The sequence below is a fragment of the Natator depressus genome, chromosome 1, assembly GCF_965152275.1.
Source record: "Natator depressus isolate rNatDep1 chromosome 1, rNatDep2.hap1, whole genome shotgun sequence".
Lineage (NCBI taxonomy): Eukaryota > Metazoa > Chordata > Testudines > Cheloniidae > Natator > Natator depressus.
Genome location: NC_134234.1, coordinates 288,057,943 through 288,079,262, shown reverse-complemented (window position 1 = coordinate 288,079,262; position 21,320 = coordinate 288,057,943). Strand labels below are relative to the sequence as shown.

At 43.7% G+C, this 21,320-nt stretch overlaps 1 protein-coding gene and 1 long non-coding RNA gene across 7 annotated transcripts in view; one reads left to right on the top strand and one right to left on the bottom strand.

Moving 5' to 3' along the window:
• The window catches only part of TAFA2 (TAFA chemokine like family member 2), a 287,084-nt gene that overhangs the window by 218,627 nt on the left and 47,137 nt on the right, over nt 1-21,320 (bottom strand). The window lies entirely within an intron of this gene.
• LOC141986817 (uncharacterized) lies at nt 12,874-17,651 on the top strand. Its single transcript, XR_012639369.1, has 3 exons — nt 12,874-13,065; nt 15,079-15,251; nt 17,467-17,651. It is a non-coding gene; the product is annotated as an uncharacterized LOC141986817 (long non-coding RNA).

The following is a 21,320-nucleotide window of genomic DNA, read 5'->3' as shown; positions in this document are numbered from 1 at the left end:
AGGCAATGTGTTTAAGGTTTTGTATTCTGCTATGACAAACATAATTGAAAAGCAAGTGCTAAAAGTGTTTAAAATGAAAACTGATAGCTTAAAAAGAATACCATTGGACTAAACATAGATTCATTGAGAGAATTAACTAATTATTAATAATGTAAATTGACAAAGCTGGCACTAATCTAGTTCTGACTTCATAATAGCACATTCAGAAATGGAGGGGAGGGTTAAGCAAGCTAATGAAGCGACAATAATTTCTGCAAAAATAGCAATGAACCTACAGCACATTAATTCATTACAAAATTATACTTCTACTTCAATATTTTTTGCTGTGTCAAGAAGACTGCAAGTTACTTAGCATATGCCTACACCGAAAATAAAATCCCATGGCAGTATCAGAGCCCAAGTCTGCAGACTCAGGCTCGTGGAACTCACACCACAGAACTAAACACAGCAATGCAGACATGCCCACTCAAGATGGAGCCTGGACTTTGAGACCTCCCTGCTCTCCGGGTTTCAGAGCCTGAGCAGGAATATCTACACTGCTATTTTTACCGCCATAGTGTGAGCCTCACAAGCTCAGTCTGTAGACCCAGTCTTTGAGTCTCATTGCAGTGCGTGTTTGTTTGGGGTTTGTTTGTTTTGCAGTGCAGACATCCTGTTAGAGCAGACAGACCATGAGAGGTACCTTGTCTGTTGTAGCCAATGCCTATGTTAAATGTGGAGGGACAGGAACTGAGACAAGCCATTGGTTAAGAAGGGGAGAATATAACACCTGGAAGTGGCATGGGCTCTACTGAAGACAGCTAATATTTGGGCTGGGAGGAGAGAATTATCCAGTAAACCAACATTTTGTGTGTGTTAAAAAAAACAGTCAATACTAGGGTGATCATATGTCCTGTTTTGGCCAGGACAGTCCCCTTTTTAAGCTCTATCCTGGACTTTGTGACTTTTTTGGCAAAACTGACCCACTAAATCAATCCTTGCTGCATTGATTGCAGCAGCATTGATCTCCCCGTAGTGAAGACCAGCCCTTAGTGTATGAGTGGAGTATACAGTACTAGCACACAAACAGATTTCCTGCATAACACATTTCTTTCAAAGAAAGGTACAGTACACAAACTTGATCCTGTCCCACTCATATACTGTTACCTGTGGACCACCCACACAGCTCCCATTACTACCCAGCTCCCATTAAATTCTTCACTTAAAACGGCACCTAATATTTTTAGCATTAAGACTAATGTCAACTACTGAATGAGAACTGTACATACTGCCATTTTACTATTCTATCTGCTAGTGTAAACCAAAAAAACAAATTAGATTCATGGATAGGCCAGAAGGGACCATCATGATTATCTAGTTTAATCTCCTGCATAACACAGACCAAAGAAACTCACCCGATAATTTCTCCATCAAGCCCAGAACTTTTGTTTGAGCTATAGTGTATCTTTTTGAAAGATATTCAGTATTGATTTACAGATTTCAAGTGCTACAGAATCCACTGCCTCCCTAAGCCAGTTGTTCCAGTGGTTAATTACCTTTGCTCTTAAAAGGTTGTACTATATTTCTAGTCAACATCCAGCCATTGGATCCTGATGTCCCTTTTTTTGCTAGCTTAAAAAGAGCCATCTGCTATCAGAAATCTCTTTCCCATTTAAGTATTCAAAGACAATGACTGAGGGTAGAATGTGGAGACAAGTGATTTCTTAAAAGACTTTTAAAAGGTGAACAGCAAAGGATTTATAGAAAGGATACCTTTTTTGGCAGAGTTTGCCTATACTGCAATTAAAAACCCAACTCAGGCTCACAGGCTCTTTAACTGCATTGTAGACATTTAGGCTCAAGCTAGAGCCCAGGACCCTGCAAGGTAGGAGGGTCCCAGAGCTCGGGCTACAGCCCAAGCCCAAATGTCTACACCACAATTAAACAGCTCTGTGATACAATATGCAAACCCCACCCTAGGTAACAAGGGGTTAAATAGCTGCTCTGAGCTCAGCCAGCCCTGCCCGCCACACCTGCAAAAGATGCACAGGCTGGAGGAGGAGTTAAAATGGAGTAGAACAACTTGGGGAGGAGCAGACCTGTAATGTCTGAGAGAAGAAAGGCAGGATCTCTTGACAACTGCTCTCTCTGAGGGAAGGGAGGACTGCTTCAGGTACACTCAGAGGAAGGCACTCCCCCATCTCAACTCAGTTTATTTGTGTTAATTCCCCTTGGTTTTTTATGAACTACCCTTGAAGGGGAGAGATTTGGAACTAACCTGGCTGGAGGGCCAAGGCACAAGAGGAGGCAGCCACTGCTCCAAGCGGGAAAGAGATACCATGCAGTCAGTGACCCTGCCGCCCCTTTATACTTTCCTGCACAGATTGCCAATTGTGGACAACTGAGGGGTGGTAGGAAGTGTCTCAGGGAGGGCAGCCTTGTGGCGCACCTGGCAGTCACATGGCCTTGGGCTGGAACCAGTGGAGTGGAAGGGCTGGGCTCCCTGACCAAAACCCCCTCTGCAGGTTGAAGTGCCTAAGCCCTGGCCACTATGCTCCCCACAAGCAAGGACCATCACAAGCCCCTTAGCCTGAGCCCCATGAGCCTGAGTTAGATGGCACAGGCCAACTGTGGGTTTTTAATTGCAGTGTAGACATACCCTAAGAGTTCAAACTATTAAAACAGTATATGTGTTGATGTAAAAACTTAACATTCTTTAAAACAAAATATTTGAAAACCAGTTCCTCTTTATGTGGCAAGATCAGAGTTCCAGATAGATATACTGAAGTCAAGCTATGTGCACCCGCTCTTGGCTCTGTTGCAATTTAACTAATTAGCACTGTTGCTGGGGTTGTGCATATTGCTACTGACATCAGTGCTGCTCCTGGTCAGGCATGGAAGCAAGCAAAATGAACTTTTAACATTGTAATGACTTTACTTTTGTTAATAGGATTAGTGCTAGCGGTATTTTTTTTTGGAGAAAAACAGGTATTCTGTTTGTTTGTACAAATTAGTCTTCAGTGCCAGGAATGAAGATTTTGATTATTATAAAAATTGTTAAAAATCAATGTCCATTACAACAAGAAATGTTAAGTCTTTTTAGTTATACTAAGCATTTAGGGCAAGATGCTCAGCTCATGTAAGTGGGTGTAGCTTCCTTGACTTCAAATGGAGCCATACTGATTCATACCAGTTGAGGATCTGCCACAGCAATCTACTGTGGGTACTTCTAGAAATGTTTGGAAAACAAGTTAAATCAGAAGCAGCTTTTTCTTCTCAACTCATGATTAAGCCTGATCATTCAGTTTACGAGTCAATTGCTAATCTAAAAGATCATTGTAGTGCCAATTTTCCTAATCGTTCTTCTTTTAGACTTTAATAGTTCAGGATGTTGCCTCTTAATTTTCTCTTTGTAATTATTTCACAGATTGCTGATTTTAACTTGAAGTTTATTTTCCCCATTGTACTTAATTAAACTGAATTCTTTTTTAAAACAAGTCTTTTAGTAAAGAAATAAAGCAGTCCCCAATGGAATTTTTTTTTCCTCCTTACAATGCTATGTGTTTCTATTTTTATTTTGGCTTCTTTATCTTTCATACTAAACTGTTCATTTATCTAAGATACTACCTTTTGGAAGTGAGCTAAAGCTATGTTCTGCAGAAAGTCAGAAAGAAACACACAGAAAAAGGAAATACTGGATAACTTCAACAGGTATTGAGCAGTTGCTTCCATGTTCCACAATCCTGTATTAGGGTTAAAATATTCAACAATTTCTGATTTATTAAAAGTAACTAACCAGACTCAGTATTACTGAAAACATGGGAATGGTTGGTTGACAGAGGCATTTACCATCCATTTATTTAATAAAATGTAATATATAATTGTTTGCAAGAATCTACACACAGTCAACTCAAACTGTTAGAAGAAATTCTTAACCCACACTTCTAGTAGTGGGTAGCATTCCACAAGGATTACTTTTAGATGCCTTATTATTCATCTTGCTTTTGCTCTATTTCCTTTTCAATCTTCCCCTGCTCACTGGCAACTAAGGAATGGACTCAATAAGAAATAGCCTCTACAATTGCTGGGCCATGGAGGCTGCTAGGTGTGTCAGCTGCAGTGCGGACAATAATTATTCGGAATGATTTGTCCAATTGCTGTTTGACAGCCATAACATGCCACGCTATACATTCTGCCCTGCCTCACTCTCCAGGGAGTCCCAGACCCTGCCCAACTGGACTGACATAGGCCTCTTGGCAAGGCTGTCAGAAGATATGTATGAGTGCATGCTTGGGAGGTACACCAGACATCTGCCAGCCAGGACCAGACCGGGGGGTCTTTTCTCCAGCTGATTTCAGGATCAGACAGACATCCCCAAGCCAGGACAGATCCTTCATAAAGACAATGAATATTTTGGGACAGGTGACTTCCTTGGCTAACTGACCCATGCATTTCTGAGATTAACGAGCAAAGGCCTTTTTTGCCAAACATTTGCCTCCCTCTTCTCCCCCCCCCCCCGCCTTATAAAAAGGATGCAGAGCATCAGTCAGACAAAAAACAGCATGAAAGGGGCTAACAGTGAAAGAACAGTATGAAAAGACAAAAAAGCCCTTAAAGGTAAAAAGCCCCTGAGAGCGTGAAGCTCTAAGAACTGCTAGACTTTTTTTTTTTTTTAAGACAGGCTATTCAGTTCATCTTCCCTCCCTTGATTTGTACAGCTTGATTCTAGAATAAATCTCACCTCTATAAAAATTTATTTGCAACATGACTACAAGAGAAGGGTTCATTTGCTCTCCCCCTACAGTTCTTCACTTCCTCACTAGCTCTGAAACTTTCTGCTGCTTGGTGCTCCATAAAATAAATTGGTTTTCCATTCCCTGGGATTTCCCTATCAAGCTGACTTCTCCAGGGGTCCTGAAGGCCACTGATAGTTTATGCAAAGCTGAGCACATCATTTACCTGCTGCACTCAGCGTGGGGCCAGAACCAGCTGCTATTTTGCAGGCAGCTCCATGGGAGCAGAAATTGCAGAGCAGGTACATGGGGTGCAGCAAAGGGGAGTGACAGAGCTATCACATTTTTCATGGTCACACATGGACTCAGAGCATTATGGCATCCAATGGGAAATGAGGAGCATGAGCCTGGGGAGAGAGAACATTACTATTTTCTCACCCAACTGTGAAGTACTTGAAAAGGTTGGACAAAACAGGCATACAGAGCTGCATTGTATACACAATGTGTACACATCTCCATTCAAAGGACAACGTGCTCGTGAAAAGACCGTTCTTCAAAGCACCATGACTGTGCCAGTGCACAAAGTGTGGCAGCAATGAGCAGGGGCACAGTTAATCCTACTAGCATTTTAATTCTCAATAAGAAACATGACCCAGTTGCTGAGAGCCATTGTGTTCATTTTAAAAATACACCCCCTGTCATGATGAAGGCAAATCTCCTCAAATTCTCTTGGGGAAGGAGTGGATCTTTATGGCAAAGGACATTCAGACTCAGTAGATTTAAGTTAATTGGACAGATCCATTTGAAAGCAAAGCATGAGCTGATCTAGCCAGCTCACAGCACCAGTCAAGAGCAAGATCTCCCACTTTGTACAGACCTTTCTATGTTATCCAAGGGCCACACTGGAGAAGGGGTGAAGACTGAACTGGACAGTGAAGGAATGGGCAAAACAGGCAGATTGCACATAATCCCCCTTCTGGCCTGGTAGAAATTATGCAAAGATAATCCAGCCTCCCTCTTCACCCACCACCGCCAAGTTGTCCTGACAGCTGCTGTAATCAAGGAGAGGGCCTGGTAATGTGGCTCCAATGGAATAAGCCCAAGGAAGCAGGTCATGGGGAAGGCGCCTGAATCAGTGTCACAAGGATGCTGCACATCTGGCCACACTGGAATGTGACATCATGTTTGAGGACACGCCTCCCTAAGCGAACACCTCCCCATCCCCTAAGGAATAATTTATGGAGGCCAATTTCAATCAGAGGCTTATTACCACCCCTCCAGATCTCATTATGCATGTTTTTGCCCCCTGGAAGGCCAAGTATCCAGCATGGTATCGATCACTGGAGATTTTTAAGAGCAGGTTAGACAAACACCTGTCAGGGATGGTCTGGATAATACTTAATCCTTCCATGCGTACTAGGGACTGGACTAGATGACCTCTCAAGGTCCCTTCCAGTCCTACGATTCTATGATTATGCCTCATTGACTTGGCAGGATGGTTAAAATAGATCATTGTCATGACAGGCAAAAGAGGAGGCAGTGAAAAAAAAATCTCAGATGATAAAAGTTCCATAAAAGGATGTGTGTAAGGTGTAAGCTACCAGGTACTGCACTAGTAGGACAGCCACTGAACTGGAAATAGACTAAAGGGCAGAAATCAGAAGGCATTTAAAAGAATTCAGATGGAAACATTTTTAAGCGGGAGTCCTTTTAGAGTTTATATACATCTTTGTTCTCAAGTGTTTCAGGCACCTTCTTAGACATTGAAGATAACGTTTCTTGCCTTCGGTTTGCATGTTCCATTTACCCAACTTTTTTAACCATTCGTGTTTCTAAGTAGCTAGAAATTAACATGGCTTCTTTCATCCTAACAACAAGATTTGCAGCAATAAAACAACACACCTGCTCCCCCTGCTGCTTTCCACTTTGGGTAGTCATTTGCCTCTGCACAAAGCAAGTACAAAAGCACTACAAAATTAATGGAAGGGTTTTACACTCAGACTGCACAGGCGTCTTTCCACTGACTTAACGGGCTTTAGAGTCCCAGTTCAGGAAAGTACTTAAGCACATGCTCAGCTTTAACCAAGTGCATTAAGTCCCATTGAATTCAACAGGCCCTAAACACATGCTTAAGTACTTTACTCAGAAGGGATAGACTTAAGAACACACTTAAGTGCTTTGCTGAATTGGGCCCTAAGGGACTACAAGAGGTTCAGCTGTATTTTGCTCCTAACACATACAAGAAGAGTGTATGCTCCTTGGGGCACAGGAAAGGTTGGACAAATTCCTTGTAAAATGGTGGATGTTTTCGCAAACAAAATGAGACAGATGCAGAACTTATTCTTGTCCAGTCTATACCAATTTTAAGATTACTCAATTTTTGGACAGCTTAACAGTGTCATCACCCTTTTAATCAAGAAAACACTAACAACAAGACGCTGCAAGATCCGTGTTAGATTTTTTAAAATTCCGGGGTTTTATTAAAGAGAAAATTTTCAAAAACTATGGGTGATACTATCTTAGAAACACAGCATATAATATGGAAACCTAGAATCCAAGGGGAAAAGATTTAGATCATTTAAGAACCTGATCTTGCCAAAAACAAGTGCAGATGAATGTACACTTACAAGTCCAGGAACAAAGAGCCAAATGATAGAATATCAGCTAAATAGAAATATTGAGCAGCGTAAAAAGAGATTGGAAGTTATTACAGAAAAATCCTTTAAAGCCTTTAGCCAAATATCCTGTTGTAGTGAAAAAAGAAAACAAGCTAGATAGTATTGCTGGAGGATTATAAATCAAAGCTGTTGATATTATTGCTATAATACTCTGCTAGCTAAACTCACAGTGGGAATACAGTATACAGTCCACATACAATAGGGAAAATATATAATGTATTTTTCCCGGGAACAGCAAAGAAAGCATTCAAAAAGTACAAACAAATGTTAATTATGAGTCCACCAGGAAGCAGCAAATACTTACATGAAACTATTTGAGGCTCATAAATCAATCTGATTAGTAAAAAGAGGGATTATTTGGATCCATTTTGTCAAATGCCTGAGAATAGTAAAACACACAATGGTGACCTGCAAACACTTTGAAAAATTGCCAGCCTCTTTATAATGATGTGCCGAAGACCCCAAATACTCTGGGAAAGAGGGGCAGTCAGTCCACAGCCATTCCTCTTCAGGCACATGCTCACTGGCTCCTGCCTCCTGAGACACCTCAGCAAGCACTATGCTAGTGACACAACATTAATCATGGACACAGCTGGCGCTGGTCTGTCTACAAGCAATCAAGCAAATATAGGGTTTCTTTCCCCCTAAAATAGCATCCCTCTGCAGTTTTTGCTATCCTTAATAATTTTAACTGCAAAACCAGGAAAAGAGGGGAGATCAGGTTGTTTTTCCCCACTCAGTTATATGACAAAGATCTTTCCTTCCCTAACTATTTGGGGCATTCAGCACATCATTCGGAAATTGCTGGATTTCTCCTTATCCCCTCCCTCAGAGTACTTGCAGGTCACTTAAAGCCTAATGCTAACCAATACCGGCGTATAGCTCTAGGTGATATCTGTAAAGAAAGAGGGTTGGTTATATCTAAGATTCAGTATGCCACAGTTTCTTTTAATATAAAAGTAGTCCACTTTCCTACTACTGACAGCTTAATGAATTCTTAGTATCATTAGACCTTGGGTTATCATTTTAACACAGTATACAACACTAACTGCTTTATCTCTTATTCAAGAATTTGAAGGGGAAAAACAGTTTTTCCAACAATTTAAAACAATAATATTCCTGCAGTGTCCTTAGTTAGAACCGAGTTGAATCAAAGTTCTTTGCCATGTTGTAGCCCTGCTGATCCCAGGATCTGAGAAAGACAAGGTGAGAGAGGATATACCTTTTATTGGACCAACTTCTGTTGATGAAAGGGACAAGCTTTTGAAGCTCAAAATCTTGTCCCTTCCACCAACTGAAGTTGGTCCAGTAGAAGATATTACCTTACCACCTTGTTTCTCTTGTATCAAAGTGTCCTGATTAACATATTATGTTAATCACAAAGTATGATCCAGCTACTATGTTTTTTTATTTATTGAATATACTTATTTATTGTTTAAAACACAACCATTGTAGTTTTTGGTCAAAGGCAAAACAAGCTTATTTTTGTTTTATTTTACCATTATTACAAAAGTGACTAGTTGAAAACACACACACATACACACCGCCATAAGTAGCAGTGCACTCTACTTAGGCATCTACCCTCAAAGCTGAGTGTCCTGAAGGTTAAACTCAAGCTTTGTTGCACCAATAGTGGAAGCAAATCCAGAGTAGTGGATCCTCTACACTCAGAGCAAAGCCATTCAGCTAGTCCCCATCCACTGAGATCTGGACATTGTTGGTAAGAAAATGCCTCAGCTAATCTCAGCAGTTGGTAACCCAAAGGAGAATTTGGCTTAAGTTACTACAAAGATTTGTAAAGACTATTGTGAAGGTGACTGAAGCAAGAAACATTACTGAGTCCAAGAGGAAACAAGAAGGGATTTCGAACCAAAAGAAAGAACTGTGCAAAAAAAAATGCAGGAGATGAAAATAAAGTGGGGAAAACCATGATGACTTTTTACAGTTCTAAAAGTCCTCATGTTCTCTTGAAATATTCATGATGTCCCATTTTACATGAAGGTTATTTCAGTGTTGCAAATTAGTCAGCAATATTGTGTAATGCAACTTTTTTGCTTAAAGAGCTATCCTCAGCTAGTATGGCACTTGCCCAAATATTATTTTATTCTGTTCTGTACTTTCAAGGCCAGATTCTTTGCTGGCGTAAGTGGAGCCCTGGTGACTTACGCAAACTCAGAATCCAGCCCTTAAATTTTGTTTAAATTTCATCAGAGTATGTGAATAAGTTACAGTGTAAAATTAGAAATCTAACCTGAAAGTGTCCCGTGTACATCGGGTACTGATATATGAGGTACACAGTGTGCCTATATTTTCAGACAGTTTTAACTAGCCTTAAGTATTCTATATCTTAGAATCTATTTAAAATAAAATGCTGCTGTAGCAAAAATCAAAAACTTTTCAATGTCTTAAATAGAAAGAGCTCCATCTTGTTCTTGGGCTATAGTATGGGTGTAGGGCAAGTCTGTATTATATGTCATTCCACTTATTCAATCTCTAACATAAGCGTGTGCTCAAACTAGTTTCAGAAGAATTCATTTTGGGGAGTGGGCAGGTTTAGGAAGCACATGCACTAGTTGACGGATAGCTACTTATTTCCAAGTATTAAATAGAACCTAAGTATAGGATGTAAGCTCTTTGGGACTTTCTTTTGTACTGTTTGTACAGAACCTAACACAGTAGTCCATGGCTGGAGCTCCTATGCATCACTACAATACAAATAAATACTATTACTAATAAAGTAAAAAAACAAATATAGGCAATGTGAAAAACACAAATATGACTAATAAAACACAGATCCCATATCTTCTGCAGGTGAATAAAATAGGAAATCGATATAAACACACTTTCAAGCAAAGACCAGCACAAAAATTCACAACAGCTAAAGGAAAATACTATGTTGTTTAAAACGTCCACAAGTGTGAAACTGTAAAATAATAATGGAAAAAATACAAAATATTACTCTTCATATTATAAATAAAGGCAGCATTAAATCTGTGTTTATTTACTATATTTTAGGAGATTTGCTTCCCTTTTCCTAGCTAAGTAAACAGCGCTTTCTGATGGCCTATGAACCACAAGCAATCCATACAACCCTTCTTGGTGGCTCACAGAAAAGAACTGAGCCATCAGAGGAAGTTGTAACATATTGTCTGAATGGTTTGTGTACAGTACCTGGGCATTACTGCCCTCTTCTGGGTAAAATGTTTCTGTTCTTCTCATGCCTGTCCTGAAAATAGGGTAAAAATATTGAGGCCTTCCCTTTAGCGCAACTGTAGGAGACTTGTGTTTTTGGGGCATCAGATCATGAGTAGAGCTGTTTAAATAATATTTAAAATATTACAAAATTGAATATTTTTGAATATACTCAAATTATTTCCATTATTCTCCAGGATTATACAGCAGGGTTCATAATGTGCAAGGGCGTATGAATTTCACAAAGTCTGTCAAATAAAATACAAATTATTGCGTAATTATTCAGTTAGCTCTATTCTATTCCTGAGGCCACCTGCATGCAGTTGAAGGAGTGATCACTGTTGCTTGTTTTTTTGCACGGCCAGAAATCTTTACAATGTCCCTGTAGTGGCATAGCTGGAGCAGCACCCCCTTATGGACCTTCCAGGAACCCTGACGTGGACGCAGGTCACCCTGATAGGGGAAGAAGTCTCTCTCTCTAGTGTTCAGTGAGGCAGGCTTTTGCCCATCAGCTAATTGTCCCTTTGGTTTTATCCCCTTCTGGGGGTGCAGGGACTCAGCCCAGAAACGTTCTACAACAAAAAGCAAACGTAACAATACCAGACCATCCCCCGTCTTCAGTGGGCATTCACACCCTGTCCTTCAGGCTTGGTTCCCAAACAGTCTCTGATTCATGTCTTGCTCATTCCTTGAGGTGTCACTGTTCCTCCCCAGTGGCTGCTCTGGCTCAGAGGCCTGTCTCTTTGCAACTGTGCAAGTGAAGGCCTCCTCAGGCAGAGAAGCAGAATTCCATCCTCCTTTCTGGCCAGCCAGCCCTGAACTCGGAAAACCAAATTGTCTCATTGACTAGTACTGAGTGCACCCTCCTGTAAATCCACACTACTCGCTTTTACCCTGTGGGTGACTTGTATTTCACCCTCATCCCTCATCACACTTCAGGTATGAATCCCAGCATTCAGGGTGATTGCTCTCACAATTTGGGGACAATTGCTGTTTCTTGTTGTGTGGGACTGCTCTCTCCTTTTATTCTCCAGTCTTGGCATTGGCTTCAGGTATAGCAGGACAGGCTAGCTGAGTCCATGGGCTCTCCTTAACTCCATCTCTGCTGGCATGGGGCCACTCTGACCCATCACAATTCCTTTTCCTTCTGTGTCCCATCCCAGGAAGCAAATCTTAATATCATGTAAAAGTATATTTAGTATATTGGCTAAATATATTTTACACACTTCACGTTTATGTTAACACTTTCTGTTATGCGTTTTCTCTTCTAAAATGCCACCCAATAAGCCAGCACGAAAGCAGCATGGACAGGGAACAGACCTACAGACCCTTTCCTTTTGCTACCAGAAAACACAGGCCCCAATATAGCAAGGCATTTAAGCCTATGTTTAGGTGAATACAATGCTGAATAGAGGTGAATGATCACGTCCCTTGATCTGCTGGCAATGCTTCTACTTATACAGCCCAAAATGCCATTAGCCTTCTTGGCAACAAGGGCACACTGTTGACTCATATCCAGCTTCTCGTCCACTGTAACCCGTAGGTCCTTTTCTGCAGAACTGCTGCCTAGACACTCGGTCCCTAGTCTGTAGCGGTGCATGGGATTCTTCCGTCCTAAGTGCAGGACTCTGCACTTGTCCTTGTTGAACCTCATTAGATTTCTTTTGGCCCAATCCTCTAATTTGTCTAGGTCCCTCTGTATCCTATCCCTACATCTGAAAAGAAAGTGGCCTGACTGGGAACATCAGCTCCAGTACACGAGTCAGTACCAGAAACTGTTTAAAACAACACACTGGCAATTATTTTCAATCCAAACTGAGGGAAGAAGAAATACATACGTGTACAGTTTTTGGCATGGACGGCAGGTATAATAGGCTAAGCCTCCCCCGGCGCCACCGCCAACCCACTGCCAGACGCCTGGTCTGTGATGGCCCCACTTCTTCCCCTCCCTCCTGGCAGTGGATTTCCGTCAGAAGTTTTTGTTTATTTATTATGACAGGTTTCAGAGTAGCAGCAGTGTTAGTCTGTATCCTCAAAAAGAACAGAAAAGGTTTTTCCTCCTGTTGATAATAGCTCATTTTAACTAATTAGCCTCTCACAGTTTGTATGGTAACGTCCAACTTATCTGTATGTGTGTATATATATATATCTTACTATATGTTCCATTCTATGCGTCTGATGAAGTGAGCTGTAGCCCACGGAAGCTTACGCTCAAATAAATTGGTTAGTCTCTAAGGTGCCACAAGTCCTCCTGTTCTTATTCATTATGTGCCATGCAGGTTCCCAGGCGGCTGAGGAGGCAGTATCTGCTACTCAGGATCCCCGGTCCTTTCCACTCCCCAGGGAGCTTACTGATGAACCCAGGAAGCTGAGTAGCAGATATCACCTCTTCAGCCAGCCCGGGGAACCTGCAGGGCGCCTATAAAAGCTCAGCGTTCTGCCGCCGCCGCTGCCCGGCTGCTGCTCTCCAGCGCTCCACCCAGGTAAGCAGCAAGCCGGTAGCAATTAGGGGGACCTGGGAGCAGCCAATGCCCCCCACCCCGCCGTTTTTGTTTTTCTTGTTCAAGTTCCACGACAGGCAGGGGGAGTGCTCGGCTTGGGGGAAGCGGGGGTGGGGGAGAGGAGGGACGCAGAGAGGGGCGGCCAGGGGACCGAGCCGGGGGGAGTGGGGAGCAGAGGATGGACACACACGGCGAGCGGGGATGGGGGGGGGGGGGCGGAAGAGGCGGAAAGGGGAGGTAGCCTCCCCAAGGGGAAGCCGCGCCTGCCCGCCCATGCTTTCGGTCTTAAAAAGAGATCTAAGAAGTGAACAGTGTCCTGAAACAATGCTGTTTCCAGTTGCACGCACAGTTTAAAAAAACAACAACAAAAAAGAGTGAGAACAGAACATAAAAAAGGTAAATTGTTACATTTAAACAGCAATCCCTTCAGGAGAGTGTTAATGATTTCCGACTGGAGCCTAGAGGCTACAGTGAATCAGCAAGCCAGAAAGCTGACAAATGAAAACCAGCAACAACTTGTTCAACAAAACAATAAGTACTGATTACAGTGATGATGCAGAGCTGAAAAGCTATTTGACATAAAATGAAAGTATTCAAAGTTAGGATTGTGGACTAATGAAAAGGGACAATTATCTCTACTTAAGAAGCCTTTGTGGGAACATTAGTACACCACAAACACATTAACAAAGAGTGCATATTTCTGAAGGACAAATTAAGTCAACACTCAAGCTGTATGAACATTTTAGTACACAAAGCGGTATTATGTAGAATTTTGGCTGGTCATCAGTTTGACCTGTATTTTTCCCCCTACAATAGTGAAAAGCAGTTATCTCGGTTAAGAACTGTTTCTGCCCAACTTTTGAAAAACCTTCCTCATGTAGCACAAAATGACCAAAACCTGAAACATGCCAGATCACAGGGGTCAAACTTTGGCAAACTGAATTAATCGTCTAACTGGATGTCTACACAACAACTAGACACCCGTGCCAGCTGTGGGTTTTTCTTTGCTGTGTAGACATACTCTAATAAAATGGGGGGGAGGGACTGCTTCCAAAAAAGAATTTGGAAAGATCCTTTTGAATAAAATCAGCTAATTCGCTTCAACGGTGTGATCCTTTTCAGGGTTCTGAGAAATTTTATTGGAGCCACAGGTTTTTTCACACCAGAAATCTTGAAAACTATTTGGATTTCCCTCCCCATCTTCAAAAATCTCTGTCATCTATTCAAGGCAGAGAAAAAATATTGTAACCATCTCCCACTACATGTTGTCCCTGGCATTGCTGTGGCCTGGGTATAGCAAACTTATTTTTAGATTTTTGCTGGGTTGCTCTATGTACCATGAGCAGAAGGTTACAGCTCTCTAGGTTACAGCAGTCCCACAAAACATGAACAGCTATTTTCCCCAAAATGTGAGACATTGCCAGCAACCACCCTGAATGCTGGGCTTTATTTTGGAAGCGTGAGGAGGATGAAATACAAGTCACCCACAGGGTAAAAGTGAGTTAGTATGGACTTAGGGGAGAGTGCACTCCATGCTAGTGAATGAAAAATGTGGATTTCTGAGTTAATTTTATAATTTGAATATTCTTCCTAAAACCACTGAAGCAGATTCACTGATGTTGAAAAGATCATCTTGTTATGGCTTGTAGGCAGATGAGCTGAGTTTTGTTAATGATGTCAATACCATTTAAATTTCAATGGGAGTAACGTATAAGGCAGGTTTGGCAAACATACAGCCCATGGGGAGATCTGAATATAAGTATGTAACCCCCATGATATAGTCAGATGGTGCAGAATCTCAGCATTCATATTTTTAAAAATTAAGATTCTAGTTCTTGTGGCTGCAGAACCACCTTCCAAATGTGAACAGTATACAGCTGTTGTTATGACTGCCTGAGTCTGCAGGCAATCAAAACAATGTCAGAGAGGTGAACAGTCTGTCTTGTGATGATACTTTAATGTCAACATTAATTATTCCATTGCTGATCATTTTAGTAGGTCAAACAAGAAAGGGAGTGGGAGTGAAGCCCTGGAGGCATGAGAACTGGGAGTTGAAACAGAGAAGGAAATGCAGAACGAACAACAGAGGAGACAATGAAGACAGAGAAGAGGGAGAGAAAAAAAGAGCAAAAGTAGACATAGCCTGGTGGAGAGCAAATTTTCTCAGGGTATGTCTACACTACGAAATTAGGTCGAATTTATAGAAGTCGTTTTTTTAGAAATCGGTTTTATATATTCGAGTGTGTGTGTCCCCACAGAAAATGCTCTAAGTGCATTAAGTGCATTAACTCGGCGGAGTGCTTCCACAGTACCGAGGCAAGCGTCAACTTCCGGAGTGTTGCACTGTGGGTAGCTATCCCACAGTTCCCGCAGTCTCCGCTGCCCATTGGAATTCTGGGTTGAGATCCCAATGCCTGATGGAGCTAAAACATTGTCGCGGGTGGTTCTGGGTACATATCATCAGGCCCCTGTTCCCTCCCTCCCTCCGTGAAAGAAAGGGCAGACAATCGTTTTGCGCCTTTTTTCTTGAGTTACCTGTGCAGACGCCATAGCACGGCAAAAATGGAGCCCGCTCAGCTCACTGTCACCGTATGTCTCCTGGGTGCTGGCAGACGCGGTACTGCATTGCTACACAGCAGCAGCAACCCCTTGCCTTATGGCAGCAGACGGTACAGTAGGACTGGTAGCCGTCATCGTCATGTCCAAGGTGCTCCTGGTCGCCTCTGTGAGGTTGATCAGGAGCGCCTGGGCAGACATGGGCGCAGGGACTAAATTTGGAGTGACTTGATCAGGTCATTCTCTTTAGTCCCACAGTCAGTCCTATTGAACCATCTTATGGTGAGCAGGCAGGTGATACGGATTGCTAGCAGCCCTCTTGTACCATCTTCTGCCGGGCAGGCAAGAGATGAGGATGGCTAGCAGTCCTATTGTACCATCTTCTGCCCAGCAGCCATGAGATGTAGATGGCATGCAGTCCTTCTGCACCGTCTGCTGCCAGTCAAAGATGCAAAAGATAGATGGAATGTATCAAAACAAGAAATAGACCAGATTTGTTTTGTACTCATTTGCAAACCCCCCTCCCCCCACCCCCCGTCTAGGGGACTCATTCCTCTAGGTCACACTGCAGTCACTCACAGAGAAGGTGCAGTGAGGTAAATCTAGCCATGTATCAATCAGAGGCCAGACCAACCTGCTTGTTCCAATAAGAACAATAACTTAGGTGCACCATTTCTTATTGGAACCCTCCGTGAAGTCCTGCCTGAAATACTCCTTGATGTAAAGCCACCCCCTTTGTTGATTTTAACTCCCTGTAAGCCAACCCTGTAAGCCATGTCGTCAGTCGCCCCTCCCTGCATCAGAGCAACGGCAGACAATCGTGCATCTGAGTTGAGAGTGCTGTCACACTGGAGCACTCTGGGATAGCTCCCGGAGGCCAATACCGTTGAATTGTGTCCACAGTACCCCAAATTCGACCCGGCAAGGCCGATTTAAGCGCTAATCCACTTGTCAGGGGTGGAGTAAGGAAATCGATTTTAAGAGCCCTTTAATTCGAAATAAAGGGCTTCATCGTGTGGATGGGTGCAGGTTTACATCGACTTAACGCTGCTAAATTCGACCTAAAGTCCTAGTGTAGACCAGGGCTATGTAGGTTATGTATTGTCTACAAAGCCTGGTCTACACTATGAGTTTATGTCGGATTTAGCAGCGTTAAATCCGAATTAACCCTGCACCCGTCCACACAACAAAGCCATTTTTTCGACATAAAGGGCTCTTAAAAACTATTTCTGTACTCCTCCCCAATGAGGGGATTAGCGCTGAGATAGACATCGCCGTTTCGAATTAGGGTTAGTGTGGGCGCAATTCGAAGGTATTGGCCTCCGGGAGCTATCCCACAGTGCACCACTGTGACCGCTCTGAACTCGGATGCACTGGCCAGGTGTACAGGAAAAGCCCCGGGAACTTTTGAATCTCATTTCCTGTTTGGCCAGCGAGCTCATCAGCACAGGTGACCATGCAGTCCCAGAATTGAAAAAGAGCTCCAGCCTGGACCGAATGGGAGGAAAACTGCAGCACTAAATGGCCAACTCAACAGGCTTTGCTTGGTATGGGAAAGGAGGGAACTGCTGTAATGAAGGTTGCAGAAGCCGAAAGACTATGGCTTACCATGGCCGCCTGCAAGTCGAATTCTGTTGCCCAACACTGCGTGTGTGATCTCTAACACCAAAGCCGCAGGCACTCAATATAAGATGCAAAATGCGACCTTGTACCAAAAGCACATGTGCTATGTAATGTGAATAGTGTTGTTCACCGTGAAAGAGTATAGCCATTGTTCTGTAAAATGTATCTTTTTAAATACTTCGCTCCTTTTTTTTCCTCCACCAGCTGCAAAAGTTTCAAGCCTCCCTCCTCCATCCCAAAGGCGATCTCAGATAAGACGGGGGAAAAAAACGCACACACAATGACATGTTCTCTGAGCTCATGCAGTCATCCAGCATTGACAGAGCTGTGTGGAGGGACACAATAGCAGAGTACAGGACAGTGGCCGATGAACGTGAGGAGAGGTGGCGGCAGGAAGATCAGAGGAGGTATGAGGCAACGCTGGGGCTACTGCGGGATCAAACGGACATGCTCCGGTGTCTGGTGGAGGTTCAGGAACGGCAGCAGGATCACTGACTGCTGCTGCAGCCCCTGCTTAACCGCCCTCTGTCCTCCACAAGTTCCATAGCCTCCTTACCCAGATGCCCAAGAACGCAGGGTGGGAGACTCCGGGCACCCAACCACTCCACCCCAGTGGACAGCCCAAGCAACAGAAGGCTGGCATTCAAGAAGTTTTAAAGTGGCCTTTTCCTTCCCACCTATCCTTCTCCCACACCCCACCCGGGCTACCTTGTGAGTTATCTTCCTATTTTTATAATCAATTAATAAAGAATACATGGTTTTTAAACGATAGTGACTTTATTTCCTTTGCAACCAAGCTGTGATTGAAGTGGGGAGGGTGGGTGGCTTAAAGGGAATTTAATGGCAACCAAGGGGGCAGGTTTTCATCAAGGAGAAACAAACAGAAGTGTCACACAGTACCCTGGCCGGTCATGAAACTGGTTTTCAAAGCATCTCTGATGCACAGCACTTCCTGCTGTGCTCTTCTAACCGCCCTGGTGTCTGGCTGCGCGTATTCAGCGGCCAGGCAATTTGCCTCAACCTCCCACCCCGCCATAAACGTCTCCCCCTTATTCTCACAGAGATTGTGGAGCACACAGCAAGCAGCAATAACAATGGGAATATTGGTTTCACTGAGGTCTGAGCGAGTCAGTAAACTGTGCCAGCGACCCTTTAAACGTCCAAATACACTCTACCACCATTCTGCACTTGCTCAGCCTATAGATGAACAGTTCCTTTCTACTGTCCAGGGTGCCTGTGTACGGCTTCATGAGCCAGGGCATTAAGGGGTAGGTTGGGTCCCCAAGGATAACTATAGGCATTTCAACATCCCCAACAGTTGTTTTCTGGTCTGGGAAGTAAATCCCTTCCTGCAGCCATTTAAACAGACCAGAGTTCCTGAAGACGCGAGCATCATGAACCTTTCCCAGCCATCCCACGTTGATGTTGGTGAAACATCCCTTGTGATCCACCCGTGCTTGCAGCACCACTGAAAAGTACCCCTTGCGATTTATGTACTGGCTGCCCTAGTGGTCCGGTCCCAAGATAGGGATATGCATTCCGTCTATACCCCACCACAGTTAGGGAATCCCATTGCAGCAAAGCCATCTAATATGACCTGCACATTTCCCAGAGTCACTACCTTTGATAGCAGCAGCTCAATGATTGTGTTGGCTACTTGCATCACAGCAACCCCCACAGTAGATTTGCCCACTCCAAATTGATTACCGAATGACCGGTAGCTGTCTGGCGTTGCAAGCTTCCATAGGGCTATTGCCACTCGCTTCTCAACTGTGAGGGCTGCTCTCATCTTGGTATTCTTGCACTTCAGGGCAGGGGAAAGCAAGTCACAAAGTTCCATGAAAGTGCCCTTACGCATGCGAAAGTTTCAGAGCCACTGGGAATCATCCCAGACATGCAACACTATGTGGTCCCACCCACTCTGTACTTGTTTCCTGGGCCCAGAATCGGCGTTCCATGGCATGAGCCTGCCCCATTAACACCATGATCTCCAAATTGCGGGGGAACGCGGTTTTAGAGAAAAGTGTGTTCATGTCCTCATCACCACACTGCCGTCGCCTCCTTGCCTTGTTTTTCAGGTGCTGGTTCTGCATACACTGCACGATAATGCGCGAGGTGTTTACAATGATCATAACTGCTGCGGTGAGCTGAACAGGCTCCATGCTTGCTGTGCTCTGGCGTCTGCTCCTGCTCGGGCAATCCAGGGAAAAGGGCGTGAAACAATTGTTTGCCATTGCTCTGACAGAAGGAGGGAAGACTGACAAAATGGCTTACAGGGTTGGCTTACAGGAAATTAAAATCAACAAAGGGGGTGGCTTTGCGAGAAACAGAATGGCCCTCTCAAGGATAGAACTCAAAACTGGGTTTAGCAGGCCGTTGATTTCATGGAGGGAGGAGAAAATGAATACAGAACAAATCTGGCCTATTTCTTGTTTTGATCCACTTAATCTATCTTTATACATGTTGCTGGCAGCAGACTGTGCAGTACGACCGCTAGCCATTGTCATCTCCTGGGTGCTCGGCAGAAGACAGTGTAGTATGACTGCTGGCCATCATCTTCTCCTGGCTGCTGATTAAAAGACAGTGCAATGCCGGTAGGACTGAATCGCCATGAGACGAAACTTAAAAGGGAAATGACCTGGCTGAGTCACTCCCATGTTTGCCCAGGCACCCCTGACCTCATTGAGGTCGGTTAAAAGAGCACCCTGGACTACGTCGACGACGGCTACCAGTCATACTGCACTGTCTGCTGCCAAAAGGCAATAAGCTGCTGCTGTGTAGCAATGCAGTAGCACGTCTGCCAGCATCCAGGAGACATACAGTGACGATGAGCTGAGTGGGCTCCATGCTTGCCGTGGTATGGCGTCTGCACGGGTAACCCAGGAAAAAAAGGCGCGAAACGATTGTTTGCCGTTGCTTTCATGGAGGGAGGGAGGCCTGACGATATGTACCCGGAACCACCCGCGACAATGTTTTAGCCCCATCAGGCACTGGGATTTCTACCCGGAATTCAAATGGGCGGCGGAGACTGCAGGAACTGTGGGATAGCTACCCACAGTGCAACGCTCCAGAAGACGATGGTTGCCTCAGTACTGTGGACACACTCCACTGACTATATGCACTTAGAGCATTTGTGTGGGGACACACACAATCGACTGTATAAAAACACTTTCTACAAAACCGACTTCTATAAATTCGACCTAATTTCATAGTATAGACAAGGCCAGAGAGGGACAAATTTAACTTCCTGAGCTAGCAAAGGCCTCATGCTCAGCTCAACGGCATCTCTCTATGTGTCTCTCTGTATGTAATGTGTGCAGTGTTGTTGTAGCCATGTCAGTCCCAGGCTATTAGAGAGACAAGGGGGGTGAGGCAATGTCTTTTACTGGAGCAACTTCTGTTGGTGAAAGAAACAAGCTTTCAAGCTACACAGAACTCAAAAGCTTGTCTCTCTCACCAACAGAAGTTGGTCCAATAAAAGATATTGCCTCACTCCTCCCTCCAATCTCTCTGTATGTAATATGATAATTGAGTCATTCTAAAATTTCAGGAAACGTTCTACAAAAAGAAAAGGAGTACTTGTGGCACCTTAGAGACTAACAAATTTATTTGAGCATATGGAAGCTCATGCTCAAATAAATTTGTTAGTCTCTAAGGTGCCACAAGTACTCCTTTTCTTTTTGCGGATACAGATTAACATGGCTGCTACTAGGAAACGTTTAGGCATCAATTGCCAGACCCCATTGATTTGGGGGCAGATTGGAAAATTGAAAAGGGTAAATGGGGGACATATTAAACCCCTGCCAACTGTTTAACACAGCCACAGCCTCAAGGATCTCTGCAATTGTCTATAGATCAAACAACATGTTGATGGCACCCATTAATGCCTTCCAGCATAACAATACCCCATCTCATCTCTGCTCAGTCTCCCAATAGAGTTTAACACCCTGAATTACTTTTCTCCCAGAAAGAAAGAAGGAGGCTAATGGAAAGTAAGGAAGATGGGCTGGGGAAGTAATGGAAGGAGGCATGGAGTCCCTGTCATGTGTCATAAGCTT